Source organism: Nerophis ophidion, linkage group LG14 (genome assembly GCF_033978795.1).
Source record: "Nerophis ophidion isolate RoL-2023_Sa linkage group LG14, RoL_Noph_v1.0, whole genome shotgun sequence".
Classification (NCBI taxonomy): domain Eukaryota; kingdom Metazoa; phylum Chordata; class Actinopteri; order Syngnathiformes; family Syngnathidae; genus Nerophis; species Nerophis ophidion.
In genome coordinates, this window is record NC_084624.1 from 1,380,410 (window position 1) to 1,397,565 (window position 17,156).

General features: G+C 39.1%; 1 protein-coding gene across 2 annotated transcripts in view; it reads left to right on the forward strand.

Annotated features, from left to right (window-relative positions):
• LOC133567917 (guanine nucleotide-binding protein G(olf) subunit alpha-like) overlaps positions 1–17,156 on the forward strand; it is a 78,012-nt gene that overhangs the window by 6,943 nt on the left and 53,913 nt on the right. The window lies entirely within an intron of this gene.

The following is a 17,156-nucleotide window of genomic DNA, read 5'->3' on the forward strand; positions in this document are numbered from 1 at the left end:
GTGAGAATATACTTATTTGAAGGTGTTTTTGAGTTCATCGAGGTTAACTAATTTTACTTGTTTTGTAAAGTCTTGACAAGCCAAATGTTCTTGTTCTATTGGCAGATCACTTTGCTTACTTACTTCAAATAAAATACCCCTCATGTTTGTATTTTTTTTTTCTCGTTTTTGAACGCTGACTTTTTGCTGTGCAGTTTGACCCTGGAACGGACGAACACACGTGTTGGGGTCTGATCTGCTCTCTGACAATGGTCATGGAGACGTCTGGGACTCCTGTTGCATGGCGCAGGTCTGGGGAGATAGATGTGTGTTGTCTGGGGAGATAGATGTGTGTTGCTGTGAAAGATGACACCTTCCAAAACATCTTGTCTTTCAAAGAACACATTCTCCTGGCGTCTTCTTAGCTGTGAGGCTACGTCCGCCGCTAAATGCTCACTTTCAACTTGTTCAAGTCTCCAGAACAAGTCTGAGGAAGTCATGTCATCGCTTCCAGGGTCCAACTGCTTGCATGCTAAAGTCTGCACTCTTACAATCACTTGTTGGCCTTCAAAAAGGTACTTTGTGATAATACAAACAACTATTTGATTCATAAGGGACTTTCAAAACAAATACATTTATGATTTGACCTAATAATAATAAAAAGTAAATATTAATTACTACTACTGCTACTATTGCTGATATTACAACTATTACTACTGCTATGCTGCTGCTGCAACCACTACTACTAATATTGCTGCTTTTACTACCAATAATACTACTATTAGGTAGAAAACTGTACTACCACCACTACTTTAGCTGCTGCACTACTTCCGAAAATAAACACACAACACACTAGATACTAAATGGTCCCTAGTGTGTGAATGTTGTCTATCTGTGTTGGCCCTGCGATGAGGTGGCGACTTGTCCAGGGTGTACCCCGCCTTCCGCCCGATTGTAGCTGAGATAAAGCTCTACATAAAACAAGAATGGCAAAGAATTCCACTTTCAAAGCTTCAACAATTAGTTTCCTCAGTTCCCAAATGTTTGAGTGTTGTTAACAGAAAAGGTGATGTAACACAGTGGTGAACATGCCCTTTCCCAACTACTTTGGCATGTGTTGCAGCCATGAAATTCTAAGTTAATTATTATTTGGAAAAAAAAAAAAAGTTTATGAGTTTGAACATCAAATATGTTGTCTTTGTAGCATATTCAACTGAATATGGCTTGAAAAGGATTTGCAAATCATTGTATTCTGTTTATATTTACATCTAACACTATTTCCCAACTCATATGGAAACGGGGTTTGTCGTTGTAGTTTCAAGTCGTCTTTCCTTGGGTTTTTGAATGCAGGCTGAATGCAAACAGGAAGTTGCTATTGTTATGTCTTGGACAGGAAGTGACTTTATTGTCGTGTGTGATCTATCTGTTGTCATAGCTTAATCGGAGAGTATTAGAGTGAAGTTGTTGTTGTTGTTGTTGTTGACCAGCGTCAGTCTGCTTGCTGTAAGAAGAAGCCAGTGTTTGTGTGCTGGTTTATTGCGTCTCTATTTGTGCGCCAAGAAGCCGTGATGGCACACTGATGTCATGCCCGCCAGCCGCCCAGTGGATCTTTCGGCCCGCCGCCGCTGAACTTTGCCTGCGTTGAAGGAGTTTTATCATTGCCGCCGTGTGAACTTTGCTACAGCACACTTTGCTCAGCTTCCAGTGCTTGCTGCGGCCCACAGGATGTGCATGAAGTGCTTTTTGTCACATTTATGGTGCCTGTCTTTACTTCTGCAGGCCAAGGGACATTGGACTGTGACTACAGTATATCTTCACTGCTTTATCACTTATTTGCCCTGCGGTGTGTCGTAAACCACCATTTCTTTTTTTTTTACAGTCCGGGCTGTGAAATGAATGGACTGATATTGTCTGATTGCATAACATCACATGATGTCATCCACAAGAAGCTTGTGTGCCGCGAGAAGTCGCTTGAAATAAAACGGACTGTTCTGCTGGTCGGGGATAAGTTTCACAAGTTTCGTGGCCAAAGGATTTACAAAAAACGCTGTTGCACAAAGTTGACGGCATGCTGAACCTAAAGTGGGGCAAAAAAATATTTAGTCAGCCAGCGATTGTGCAAGTTCTCCCACTTCAAATGATGACAGAGGTCTGTCATTTTCATCATAGGTACACTTCAACTGTGAGAGACAGAATGTGATAAAAAATCCAGAAATTCACATTGTAGGAATTTTAAAGAATATATTTGTAAATGATGGTGGAAAATAAGTATTTGGTCAAGCATTCAAAGCTCTCACTGATGGAAGGAGGTTTTGGCTCCAAATCTCACGATACATGGCCCCATTCATTCTTTCCTTAACACGGATCAATCGTCCTGTCCCCTTAGCAGAAAAACAGCCCCAAAGCATGATGTTTCCACCCCCATGCTTCACAGTAGGTGTGGTGTTCTTGGGATGCTACTCAGTATTCTTCTTCCTCCAAACACCACCAATTTATTTGTAAATTATGTTGGAAAATAAGTATTTGGTCAATAACAAAAATTGTAATATAACCTTTGTTGGCAATAACAGAGGTCAAAGGATTACTTTAGGTCTTTACCAGGTTTGCACACACAGTAGCTGGTATTTTGGCCCATTCCTCCATGCAGATCTTCTCCAGAGCAGTGATGTTTTGGGGCTGTTGCCGAGCAACACAGACTTTCAACTCCCTCCACAGATTTTCTATGGGGTTGAGGTCTGGAGACTGGCTAGGCCACTCTAGGACTTTCAAATGCTACTACTTTGTTTGTGCACTTCCTGGTTTATTCTGTCACCATGGTTACCTATAAGTTTCACCTGTTCCTTGCTTTTGACGCACACCTGTTGTAAATTACTGTCCCTTATTTAAGCCTGCCTTTTCCGTTGTTTGGACCTCGCATCCTAGCTTTTGTTACCCACGACAAGTGACGACGCTGCTCCCTGTTTCTGGTAAATCTGTGTTGTACTTGTTAGCTTCCACGCTATTCCCGCGTTTGTTTCCCTAGCTCTCATGCTAGTGCTCTTTGTTCTGCCTTTTCTGCCTAGCACAAGTGTTTCTGTTCTTAGCCTGTTTTTTCCCTGGCTTCCATGCTGGCGCCTTTTGTTCTTTCCTAGCTTACATGCTAGTTCGGTTTGTTTTGACTAAGTCTGTGTTATTCGTTAAATAAATCTATCATTTCTTACCTTTTACGCTGTGTCCGAGCCCAAACTGCACCTTGGATGTTTTATAAAGAAGGGCTAATGCTACTAGCTACGCCGAGCTCCTTTTGTTATTTTTTATTCATTTATTGAACAATGTACATAAAAACCTATTGTCAGTATACAAAAATAACAAGACACTCTCAATAATTTCAAAGCTGTAAATATTTAGGCTTGTATGGCGTCATTTAGACCCAAAAACTAGTTTATTTTTTTACCCCTTTTTTTCTTGCTGTTGTCATTTTTTTTTTTATTGAACAATGTACATAAAAACATTCTCTATATATAAAAACCAAGGCACTCTTAACAAACCAAGCTAGCATTATTCAAACTGCAATGTTTTATAAAGAGGAAGGGCTAATGTAGGAAGAAGTCCTTCCCCTTTTTGATTGATTGATTGATACTTTTATTATTAGATTGCACAGTACAGTACATATTCTGTACAACTGACCACTAAATGGTAAAACCCCAATAAGTGTTTTTAACTTGTTTAATTCGGGGTTCATGTTAATCAATTCATTTTCCTCTACATTGCAGTTGTCAAAACGTTTGTTCACTTCTTGTTCTCAATTTATTCACAATGTACTCCATAAGTCAGTGGTTCTCAAACGGGGGTACGCGTACCCCCAATATGTCGTCAATATTCAGTGTTTTATCCTTCATAGAACAATTTAAAAATTCCATACCGTGTTTTAAGGCGGTCCGTCATAACATTTTTAGCATTCAATCAGACATTACTGTGATGTTTTATACGGCCCCAGACATATTTTTTTCTCTAAATGTGGCTCCCCGAGTCAAAATGAATGCCCAGGCTTGTTCTAAGGTAACAGATTATAGTTTGCGTTCTGTATTACTTCTGCAATGAAAAAAATTCATATTTTTTCCCCCCCTCATAAAAATATTATAAAAACAATGGTGCCTTACAATGTCAATTAAGTGGTGCAATTTGGAGGTGCACCTCAAACAATTCTGGAAAAGTCCGAAGACTGAACCAAGACGGTGAAAACACCTGCTTGCATTACTTCTTCTGACCACCAGAGGGTAGTGTGGGGCAGTTTCATGTTGTGACTTGGCTGTTAAGTGTGTTGGATGTTTGATATTTAAATATATTTAATTAAGTGTGTTGGATGTTTGATATTTAAATATATTTAATTAAGTGTGTTGGATGTTTGATATTTAAATATATTTAATTAAGTGTGTTGGATGTTTGATATTTAAATATATTTAATTGTACCTCCATACTTCTCACGAAGATGTGCTTTAAGGCAGTGGTTCTCAAATGGGGGTACTTGAAGGTATGCCAAGGGGTACGGGAGATTTTTTTTTTTAAATATTCTAAAAATAGCAACAATTCAAAAATCCTTTATGAACATATTTATTGAATAATACTTCAACAAAATATGAATGTAAGTTCATAAACTGTGAAAAGAAATGCAATATTCAGTGTTAAAAGCTAGATTTTTGTGGACATGTTCCATAAATATTGATGTTAAAGATTTCTTTTTTGTGATGAAATGTTTAGAAGTAAGTTGATGAATCCAGATGGATCTCTATTACAATCCCCAAAGAGGGCACTTTAAGTTGATGATTACTTCTATGTGGAGAAATCTGTATTTATCATTCAATCACTTGTTTATATTTCAACAAGCTTTTAGTTATTTTATTATCATTTTTCCAAATAGTTCAAGAAAGACCACTACAAATGAGCAATATTTTGCACTGTTATACAATTTAATAAATCAGAAACTGATGACATAGTGCTGTATTTTACTTCTTTATCTCTTTTTTTCAACCAAAAATGCTTTGTTCTGATTAGGGCTGGGGTGTCCAAACTTTTTCCACTGAGGACCGCAGACTGAAAAATCAAAGTATGCGGGGGCCATTGTGATATTTTTCTTTTTTAAAAACAATACAATAGTTGTTTTTTTTTTACCTTTATGGCTTTCCTCAAGTTTGATCAAAGGTCTCCTAGAAATAAGTCATAAATTATTATTTTTATCATTTAACGATTGAATCTCGAGATCAACTTCAGGTCTGTCTGTTGTTATAACATTTTTTTAAATTTAGTTTTGTATGTTTATGGCCTTTATGTCAAAAGCCTTATTTATATGGGAAATACACAAAGTATGCAACATTTTCCCCCAAAACATTTCAAAGTGGAATATTTGACGTGAAGTTATTGGAACCCTAAATAGGTCAATAATTTATAACAATAAAAAAAGAATAAGTGTTGAAAATAAGCCAAATGTATATTTATATATTTTTTACTTTTAACGCTTAAGTCTGTAGATCTCTTATGAGATTTTATAATTTTTTTCCTACATTTTTGTTTGTTTGATGCCCTTTTTGTGAAAGGAAACTTTGTTTTGCACAAAATATGCAATATTATCCCCCCAAAATATTGTAAAGTGAAATAGTTCCAGTGAAGTAATTGGAGCCTTCAGCAGGTCAATAACAGTCCACATGGCAGCTTTGTGTTATTAGTCTCAACACTGCAACTTTTTCTTGTTACATGTCACTGTTTACTCTTTTATGTTCGAAATTGTTATTATAGTATTTTTTAGAATGGGCCGGGGGCCATTAGTAAATTAGCTGGGGGCCACAAATGGCCCTCGGGCCGCACTTTGGACATGCCTGGATTAGGGGGTACTTGAAATAAAGAAATGTTCAGAGGGGGTACATCACTGAAAGAAGGTTGAGAACCACTGCTTTAATGGACCGCCGTGGCTGGACGTCTGTTTACCACCACTATTGGTATTCTTTAATACAGGGGTCTCAAACTCACTTCACCTGGGGGCCACTGGATGCAGAGTCTGGGTGAGGCTGGGCTGCAAGAAAACATTTCTTCCAAAAAATGTTGCATACTCCTCAACATGTCTAGTTGTATAATGACGTTTCAAATTGTATCCCAACTTTCTCTGTGCAAATAAGACATGTCGGGGTGTCCCTGTGCTCAACTAAGAAATATTGCATCTCCCACTTTTCCTGGAATTGTCTTTGCTCATCACTAACATTTCTCTTCACTGCAGGCTTTGAAAAAAGACATGTTTGGGGTTGTGGAATATATTTGTATTTAGCCCACGCATGGAGAATAATGTTATTCCCGCAATGTGTGACGTTCCACTTTTCCTCCCGACAGCAACATGGCGGTCGTATAATAGCCGGCCGGGAAAGTACCTGGATAGCGAGTGCAAAAAAGAGACGGCTCCCGGAGTGTTATCCGGCGTCATATAGAAATATATGTAGTGTTCATCGTGTGAGGCGATGCAAATTAAAGGCCTACTGAAAGCCACTACTAGCGACCACGCAGTCTGATAGTTTATATATCAATGATGAAATATTAACATTGCAACACATGACAATACGCCCGCTTTAGTTTACTGAATTGCAATTTTAAATTTCCCGTGAAGTGTCCTGTTGAAAACGTCGCGGAATGATGACGCTTGTTTGTGACGTTATTGGTTGGAGGGGACATATTAGCCCAGCACCACTTACGGCTAAAAGTTGTCTCTTTTCATCGCATAATTACACAGTATTCTGGACATCTGTGTTGCTGAATCTTTTGCAATTTGTTCAATTAATAATGGAGACGTCAAAGTAGAAAGATGGAGGTGGGAAGCTTTTAGCCTTTAGCCACACAAACACACGGTGATTCCCTGTTTGAAATTCCCGGAGGTGAAGCTTTACTATGGATCAGAGCGGTCAAGCGAACATGGATCCCGACTACCCGAAAATTGTGGTAATAAGTCGCCTCTTACCGGAGATCAGCAGAGCTTCTGTCCTGCTGCAGCTTCTTCATGACTTCCCTCAACACTCCCTTTAACACACTCGTCAACACACCCGTGGCCACACCGCTCCGACTATCAGGTACTATTTAACTCACTAAAACACTAGCAACACAATAAGCAGATAAGGGATTTCCCAGAATTATCCTAGTAAATGTGTCTAAAAACATCTGAATCGCTCTCACTGCAATCACCTTTATTTTTTCTTCTAGTCCTTCACTCTAAATTTCCTCATCCACAAATCTTTCATCCTCGCTCAAATTAATGGGGAAATCGTCGCTTTCTCAGTCCGAATCGCTCTCTCTGCTGGTGGCCATGATTATAAACAATGTTCAGATGTGAGGAGCTCCACAACCCGTGACGTCACGTGCACATCGTCTGCTACTTCCGGTACAGGCAAGGCTTTTTTATTAGCGACCAAAAGTTGAGAACTTTATCGTGGATGTTCTCTACTAAATCCTTTCAGCAAAAATATGACATTATGGTGAAATGATGAAGTATGACACATAGAATGGACCTGCTATCCCCGTTTAAATAAGAACATCTCATTTCAGTAGGCCTTTAAACAATAAAATAAAAACAAATAACGGTTTGAATTGGTCCAGGTTATCGGGGATTGTTATTACTGACGGACAGGTGTCGCAGTGTGACGTAAGAAACCCCTCGTCTCCATGGCAACGTCATTGTTGCTTTCACTCATTTGCTGCTTTTCCACTAACGCAGGGGTAGGCAACCTAGAACGTTGAAAGAGCCATTTTGAACCCAAATAACACGACGCTGTCAAGAACCATTCATATAAAACTTGCGGGCCGCACTAACATTAAACTTTCACTTTAAAGGCCTACTGAAATGAGATGTTCTTATTTAAACGGGGATAGCAGGTCCATTCTATGTGTCATACTTCATCATTTCGCCATATTGCCATACTCTTGCTGAAAGGATTTAGTAGAAAACATCAATGATAAAGTTTGCAACTTTTGGTCGCTAATAAAAAAGCCTTGCCTGTACCGGAAGTAGCAGACGATGATGTCACAAGTGTGAGGGCTCCTCACATCCTCACATTCTTTATAATGGGAGCCTCCAGCAGCAAGACCTATTTGGACCAAGAAAGCGACAATTTCCCCATTAATTTGAGTGAGGATGAAATATTTGTGGATGATGATATTGATAGCGAAGGACTAGAAAATAAAAAAATAAAGTTAAAAAAAAATGCGATTGCATTGGGATGGATTCAGATGTTTTTAGACACATTTACTAGGATAATTCTGGGAAATCCCTTATCTTTCTATTGTGTTGCTAGTGTTTTAGTGAGATTAAATAGTACCTGATAGTCCGAGGGGTGTGTCCACGGGTGTGTTGAGGCCAGTGTCTGAGGGAAGTCGACGGCAGATACAAGGATGGCGCAAACTCCACAGATCTCCGGTAAGAGGCGACTTTTCACTACAATTTTCTCACCGAAAACTGCCGGTTGACAAGTGGTCGGGATCCATGTTCGCTTGACCGCTCTGATCCATAGTAAAGCTTCACCTACAGGAATTTTAAACAAGGAAACACCGTGTGTTTGTGTGGCTAAAGGCTAAAAGCTTCCCACCTCCATCTTTCTACTTTGACTTCTCCATTATTAATTGAACAAATTGCAAAAGATTCAGCAACACAGATGTCCAGAATACTGTTTAATTGCGCAATGAAAAGAGACGACTTTTAGCTGCAAATGGTGCTGCGCTAATATTTCCTGACAGTCCGTGACGTCACGAGTCATCATTCCGCGACGTTTTCAACAAGAAACTCCGCGGGAAATTAAAAATTGCAATTTAGTAAACTAAAGCGGCCGTATTGATATATAAACTGTCAGGCTAGTAGTGGTGTCACCCCAAATTTGTGCCCAGTGAAATAAGTGCTCAGGGGGGGTGTGTGCAGTCCAGTGCGGCGGGCAGTTTTTTGGCAGGGCGGCGTCATTGAGCAACCAAGGTGTGTGTAGTGAGAGAGAGACCGTCCTAGTAGTGATTTAGCAAGAGTGAAGATTTGATTAGGGTTACGGTTTTTCTTTTAGCTAACAATATCAGCAAATCCAAGTTTAACTAATGAGTGTACCTGGTATGCACTCTCACTAAAGCCACAGGTGCAATTATTTGGCAAGTCGTCCCATACACACTGTATACAAAAGGGTGGGCATATATTTAGCACTTAAGGCGCTAAATATATGCCCCGACACGCTTGGGCACTTATTTCGCAGCAAGCACTTATTTTGCTTGACAGTAGGTTTCAGTAGGCCTTTAAAGTGGGGGCCGCAAAATAACGTCTGGCGGGCTGCAGTTGGCCCGCGGGCCTTGTGTTTTTTTAAAGGTTTATTTATAAATTTCAACAATTACAAACAGTAAGTCAAACAACAATATGAAACATTATAAAACATTATGAAAACAGTACAAAACAACGCCAGGGGGTTGTAAGTTCAAAATAATAAAAATAGAATACAAAAAAAAAAAATATATATATATATATAATAAACAAAATGCAAAGCCATAGGCTTATTCAGATTCATCAAACAACTTCAATTTGGAACACAGCATCATCGTTTTCACAGCTTTTTTTGTTGTTAGAGGTAGAGAGTGTTTTAATGTAAAGTTCCAGATCTTTTTTAAAGACACAAAAGATAGGACGGGTATTAAGAAACTTACATTTATGAAAACGGGCTTCACGGTGGCAGAGGGGTTAGTGCGTCTGCCTCACAATACGAAGGTCCTGAGTAGTCCTGAGTTCAATGCCAGGCTCGGGATCTTTCTGTGTAGAGTTTGGATGTTCTCCCCGTGAATGTGTGGGTTCCCTCCGGGTACTCCGGCTTCCTCCCACTTCCAAAGACATGCACCTGGGGATAGGCCCCTCCCACCTCCAAAGACATGCACCTGGGGATAGGTTGATTGGCAACACTAAATGGTCCCTAGTGTGTGAATGTTGTCTGTCTATCTGTGTTGGCCCTGTGATGAGGAGGCGACTTGTCCAGGGTGTACGCTGCCTTCCGCCCGATTGTAGCTGAGATAGGCGCCAGCGCCCCCCGCGACCCTGAAAGGGAATAAGCGGTAGAAAATGGATGGACATTTATGAGTATAAAACTTAGCCAATAAAATGAGGTTGCAAAGGTAGAATTCCTTTTCAGATTTTTGTTCATACAGTGTAAAACCAAAAATCACATCTTTAAAGTAAAGCACAAATGTCCAGGATGAAGCGACAGATGCCTGCCATAGTGATGGAGTGTTTTCACAAGTATAAAACAAGTGGTTGACAGTCTGTGGGTGCATGTTACAAAAGGTGCAGGTAACATCAATGTCCTTCTTGCATCTGACCATCACAGTCTTTACAGGGTAATAGCGATGGATGATTTTAAATGATATCTCTTTGACTTTGTTGGGAAGTAAATACCTGTTAGGAAGGGACCACGTTTTGACCCAACACATGTCATTTACAACATTATTCCATAAGGAAATGACATAGGAGACAGACACACAATCATTTTGGAATAAGCTGCGGATTTTTCTGTTATTTTTTTGATCAAAGCAAAGTTTCCCCACAGGAGTCTCAAGTGGATCATTCACAATGTTTACAGCAGAAAGAGGAGGTGTGTAAGCCATCTACAACATAATAACAGGTGTTGGGATGTACAACATAATAACACCTGTTGGAATGTACAACATAATAACACCTGTTGGGATGTACAACATAATAACACATGTTGGGATGTACAACATAATAACAGGTGTTGGGATGTACAACATAATAACACCTGTTGGAATGTACAACATAACAGGTGTTGGAATGTACAACATAATAACAGGTGTTGGAATGTACAACATAATAACACCTGTTGGAATGTACAACATAATAACAGGTGTTGGAATGTACAACATAATAACACCTGTTGGAATGTACAACATAATAACAGGTGTTGGAATGTACAACATAGTAACAGGTGTTGGAATGTACAACATAATAACAGGTGTTGGAATGTACAACATAGTAACAGGTGTTGGAATGTACAACATAATAACAGGTGTTGGGATGTACAACATAACAGGTGTTGGAATGTACAACATAATAACACCTGTTGGAATGTACAACATAATAACAGGTGTTGGAATGTACAACATAATAACACCTGTTGGGATGTACAACATAATAACAGGTGTTGGGATGTACAACATAATAACAGGTGTTGGAATGTACAACATAATAACAGGTGTTGGGATGTACAACATAATAACACCTGTTGGAATGTACAACATAATAACAGGTGTTGGAATGTACAACATAATAACAGGTGTTGGAATGTACAACATAATAACAGGTGTTGGAATGTACAACATAATAACACCTGTTGGAATGTACAACATAATAACAGGTGTTGGAATGTACAACATAATAACAGGTGTTGGAATGTACAACATAACACCTGTTGGAATGTACAACATAATAACAGGTGTTGGAATGTACAACATAATAACAGGTGTTGGAATGTACAACATAATAACACCTGTTGGGATGTACAACATAATAACAGGTGTTGGAATGTACAACATAATAACAGGTGTTTGAATGTACAACATAATAACACCTGTTGGGATGTACAACATAATAACAGATGTTGGAATGTACAACATAATAACAGGTGTTGGAATGTACAACATAATAACACCTGTTGGGATGTACAACATAATAACAGGTGTTGGAATGTACAACATAATAACACCTGTTGGAATGTACAACATAATAACACCTGTTGGGATGTACAACATAACACCTGTTGGGATGTACAACATAATAACACGTGTTGGGATGTACAACATAACAGGTGTTGGAATGTACAACATAATAACACCTGTTGGAATGTACAACATAATAACAGGTGTTGGAATGTACAACATAATAACAGGTGTTGGAATGTACAACATAATAACAGGTGTTGGAATGTACAACATAATAACACCTGTTGGGATGTACAACATAATAACAGGTGTTGGAATGTACAACATAATAACAGGTGTTGGAATGTACAACATAATAACACCTGTTGGGATGTACAACATAATAACAGGTGTTGGAATGTACAACATAACACCTGTTGGGATGTACAACACAATAACAGGTGTTGGAATGTACAACATAATAACACCTGTTGGGATGTACAACATAATAACAGGTGTTGGAATGTACAACATAATAACAGGTGTTGGAATGTACAACATAATAACACCTGTTGGGATGTACAACATAATAACAGGTGTTGGAATGTACAACATAATAACAGGTGTTGGGATGTACAACATAATAACACCTGTTGGAATGTACAACATAATAACAGGTGTTGGAATGTACAACATAATAACAGGTGTTGGAATGTACAACATAATAACAGGTGTTGGGATGTACAACATAATAACACCTGTTGGAATGTACAACATAATAACAGGTGTTGGAATGTACAACATAATAACAGGTGTTGGAATGTACAACATAATAACACCTGTTGGAATGTACAACATAACAGGTGTTGGAATGTACAACATAATAACAGGTGTTGGGATGTACAACATAATAACACCTGTTGGAATGTACAACATAATAACACCTGTCGGGATGTACAACATAATAACACCTGTTGGGACGTACAACATAATAACAGGTGTTGGAATGTACAACATAATAACACCTGTTGGAATGTACAACATAACAGGTGTTGGAATGTACAACATAATAACAGGTGTTGGGATGTACAACATAATAACACCTGTTGGAATGTACAACATAATAACACCTGTCGGGATGTACAACATAATAACACCTGTTGGGACGTACAACATAATAACAGGTGTTGGAATGTACAACATAATAACACCTGTTGGAATGTACAACATAACACCTGTTGGAATGTACAACATAATAACACCTGTTGGAATGTACAACATAATAACACCTGTTGGGATGTACAACATAACACCTGTTGGGATGTACAACATAATAACACGTGTTGGGATGTACAACATAATAACAGGTGTGGAATGTACAACATAATAACACCTGTTGGAATGTACAACATAATAACACCTGTTGGAATGTACAACATAATAACAGGTGTTGGGATGTACAACATAATAACACCTGTTGGAATGTACAACATAATAACAGGTGTTGGAATGTACAACATAATAACAGGTGTTGGGATGTACAACATAATAACACCTGTTGGAATGTACAACATAATAACAGGTGTTGGAATGTACAACATAATAACACCTGTTGGAATGTACAACATAACAGGTGTTGGAATGTACAACATAATAACAGGTGTTGGAATGTACAACATAATAACACCTGTTGGAATGTACAACATAACACCTGTTGGGATGTACAACATAATAACACCTGTTGGGATGTACAACATAATAACACCTGTTGGAATGTACAACATAACACCTGTTGGAATGTACAACATAATAACACCTGTTGGGATGTACAACATAATAACAGGTGTTGGAATGTACAACATAATAACAGGTGTTGGAATGTACAACATAATAACACCTGTTGGAATGTACAACATAATAACAGGTGTTGGGATGTACAACATAATAACACCTGTTGGAATGTACAACATAATAACAGGTGTTGGAATGTACAACATAATAACAGGTGTTGGGATGTACAACATAATAACACCTGTTGGAATGTACAACATAATAACAGGTGTTGGAATGTACAACATAATAACACCTGTTGGAATGTACAACATAACAGATGTTGGAATGTACAACATAATAACAGGTGTTGGGATGTACAACATAATAACACCTGTTGGAATGTACAACATAATAACACCTGTTGGGATGTACAACATAATAACACCTGTTGGGATGTACAACATAATAACAGGTGTTGGAATGTACAACATAATAACACCTGTTGGAATGTACAACATAACACCTGTTGGAATGTACAACATAATAACACCTGTTGGGATGTACAACATAACACCTGTTGGGATGTACAACATAATAACACGTGTTGGGATGTACAACATAATAACAGGTGTTGGAATGTACAACATAATAACACCTGTTGGAATGTACAACATAATAACAGGTGTTGGAATGTACAACATAATAACAGGTGTTGGAATGTACAACATAATAACAGGTGTTGGGATGTACAACATAATAACACCTGTTGGAATGTACAACATAATAACACCTGTTGGAATGTACAACATAATAACAGGTGTTGGGATGTACAACATAATAACAGGTGTTGGAATGTACAACATAATAACACCTGTTGGAATGTACAACATAACACCTGTTGGAATGTACAACATAATAACACCTGTTGGAATGTACAACATAACACCTGTTGGAATGTACAACATAATAACACGTGTTGGGATGTACAACATAATAACAGGTGTTGGAATGTACAACATAATAACACCTGTTGGAATGTACAACATAATAACAGGTGTTGGGATGTACAACATAACACCTGTTGGAATGTACAACATAATAACAGGTGTTGGAATGTACAACATAATAACAGGTGTTGGGATGTACAACATAATAACACCTGTTGGAATGTACAACATAATAACAGGTGTTGGAATGTACAACATAATAACACCTGTTGGAATGTACAACATAACAGATGTTGGAATGTACAACATAATAACAGGTGTTGGGATGTACAACATAATAACACCTGTTGGAATGTACAACATAATAACACCTGTTGGGATGTACAACATAATAACACCTGTTGGGATGTACAACATAATAACAGGTGTTGGAATGTACAACATAATAACACCTGTTGGAATGTACAACATAACACCTGTTGGAATGTACAACATAATAACACCTGTTGGGATGTACAACATAACACCTGTTGGGATGTACAACATAACACCTGTTGGGATGTACAACATAATAACACGTGTTGGGATGTACAACATAATAACAGGTGTTGGAATGTACAACATAATAACACCTGTTGGAATGTACAACATAATAACAGGTGTTGGAATGTACAACATAATAACAGGTGTTGGAATGTACAACATAATAACAGGTGTTGGGATGTACAACATAACACCTGTTGGAATGTACAACATAATAACACCTGTTGGAATGTACAACATAATAACAGGTGTTGGAATGTACAACATAATAACAGGTGTTGGGATATACAACATAACAACACCTGTTGGAATGTACAACATAATAACAGGTGTTGGAATGGCATCAAATACAATAGCAAATTGTTTGGGAGTCACAGGTATCTTAAATTGGTTGAGAAATTCTTGGTAATTAAAAAGTTGACCTTCCTTATTGAAAAGCTGACTCACTAAAATAATGTTATTGTTAAACCAATGTCTTTATTGTTCCAGATGAAATATTTGGTAGGTGAAAGATGGTGCTTGTATAAAAGAGAGCATGCTAGAAGGGCTTGTTTGTGGAAGTTTGAGAGTGCAACAGGAATCCTGTCAATGTTAGAATTACACAATAGCAAAAGTTTTAGGCCTCCAAGGTTAGAGAATACATGATGAGAAATAAAGTTCCAAATTGAGGTAGGGTCTTTCAAGTAGTGTCTTATCCAATTAATTTTAAAGGTGAAGAAAGTTAAGACCACCCTGATTGTAATTGTTCATTTTAACAGATTTCTTAATATAATGAATTTTGTTTTTCCAAATAAAGTCAAGCAGTATTTTGTCAATAGTTTTACATATTTTTTGGTTAACATGTAAAGAAATAGCTGCATACGTCAGCCTGGAGATACCTTCTGCTTTGGAAAGTAAGGTTCTGCCTTTTAAGGATAAATCTCTCTTTAGCCATTGGTTAAATCTTTTCTTAGTTTTTTCTACAATTGGATTGAAGTTCAATACCGATCTAGGGTTTAGATTTTTAGTGCTATGTATTCCTAGGTAATTAATAGGCCCGCGGGCCTTGTGTCTGAGACCCTGCTTTAATAGCAGCGTCATATGTCTGCGACGTCCATCGACCACCATGATTGTAGTTTCTACCCGCAGCAGAGGGCGGCGCTTCGCTTCTTTTCCCCGGAAGTGAGGGGCGTTCAAGGACCACCACGACGGTGTTTTTTTTTTTTTTTTTAGCAGAAGTCGGGGCCTACTGCTTGTGTTACTGGGACGAAGAGAGGCGTTCGCTGAACGGGTTTTAAACGCAGTAGACGGTGGTAAATCCCGGCACCGGAGCGGGTTTCCAGTTGGAGTCAGCAGACCACGCCCCTCCTGTCAGGCAGCGGTTACAGAGGCGGCCAGGTTTCCTCCCCTCCGCCGACTAGTGTAGCGGCGGCGGCGGCAGCAGCACAGCGGAGGGACTAAAATGCGGAATGGCTCCTGTCGCTTCGGGTTTGAAAGCGCCGTGTAGCTGCTGGCTGGTTAATGTTACGCTTTAGCGCGCTTTTGTGTTCTTTCCCCCCTTCCACGGGCCGCGGCTACTTCCTGGCGCCACAGCCAGACAGCGAGAGGCAGTGCTGAGTGAGAGCGGGGCCGCAGACGCCAGCGGCGGGCGAGGATTCACCGACATTACAAAGGCCTGCCCTCTCTCCTTTTTATTTTTCTACTTTTTTTTTTATCACATTCCCAGTCTGCCATCTTAGTCTTTCGGCCCCCCTTCCTCCTCCTTTCTCGCCTGCTTCGTACACCACCAGGCGGAGTGGATGACGCTCGGCTGCGGTTAATAGCGGAATCGTAACGGGGAACGGATTCCTCCCTCGCCCGAGAAGCCTCTCAGACAAGAGATTATTCCTTTTTTTTTTTTATTTTCTTTTGGGTCAAAACACTCGATTCATTCCGTCATCATTTCTCAAGCCGGGCATCGCTGTTGTTTTTTTATTGTTTATTTTTTTTATTTTCCTGGCGACGGAAGATGGGTTGTTTGGGCAACAGCAAGACTGAAGACCAACGCATCGACGAGAAGGCTCAGCGAGAGGCGAATAAAAAGATCGAGAAGCAGTTGCAGAAGGAGAGACAAGCGTACAAAGCCACACACAGGCTCTTATTGCTGGGTAAGGCTGGTCTGGATGATGAAATGCGAGTCAACCCCCCTCCCCTGCACGTCTGACAGCGGCTGCTAGCTTGTCATGGCTTCTGGACGTTGATGGAAGCCTCAATACTGCAAAT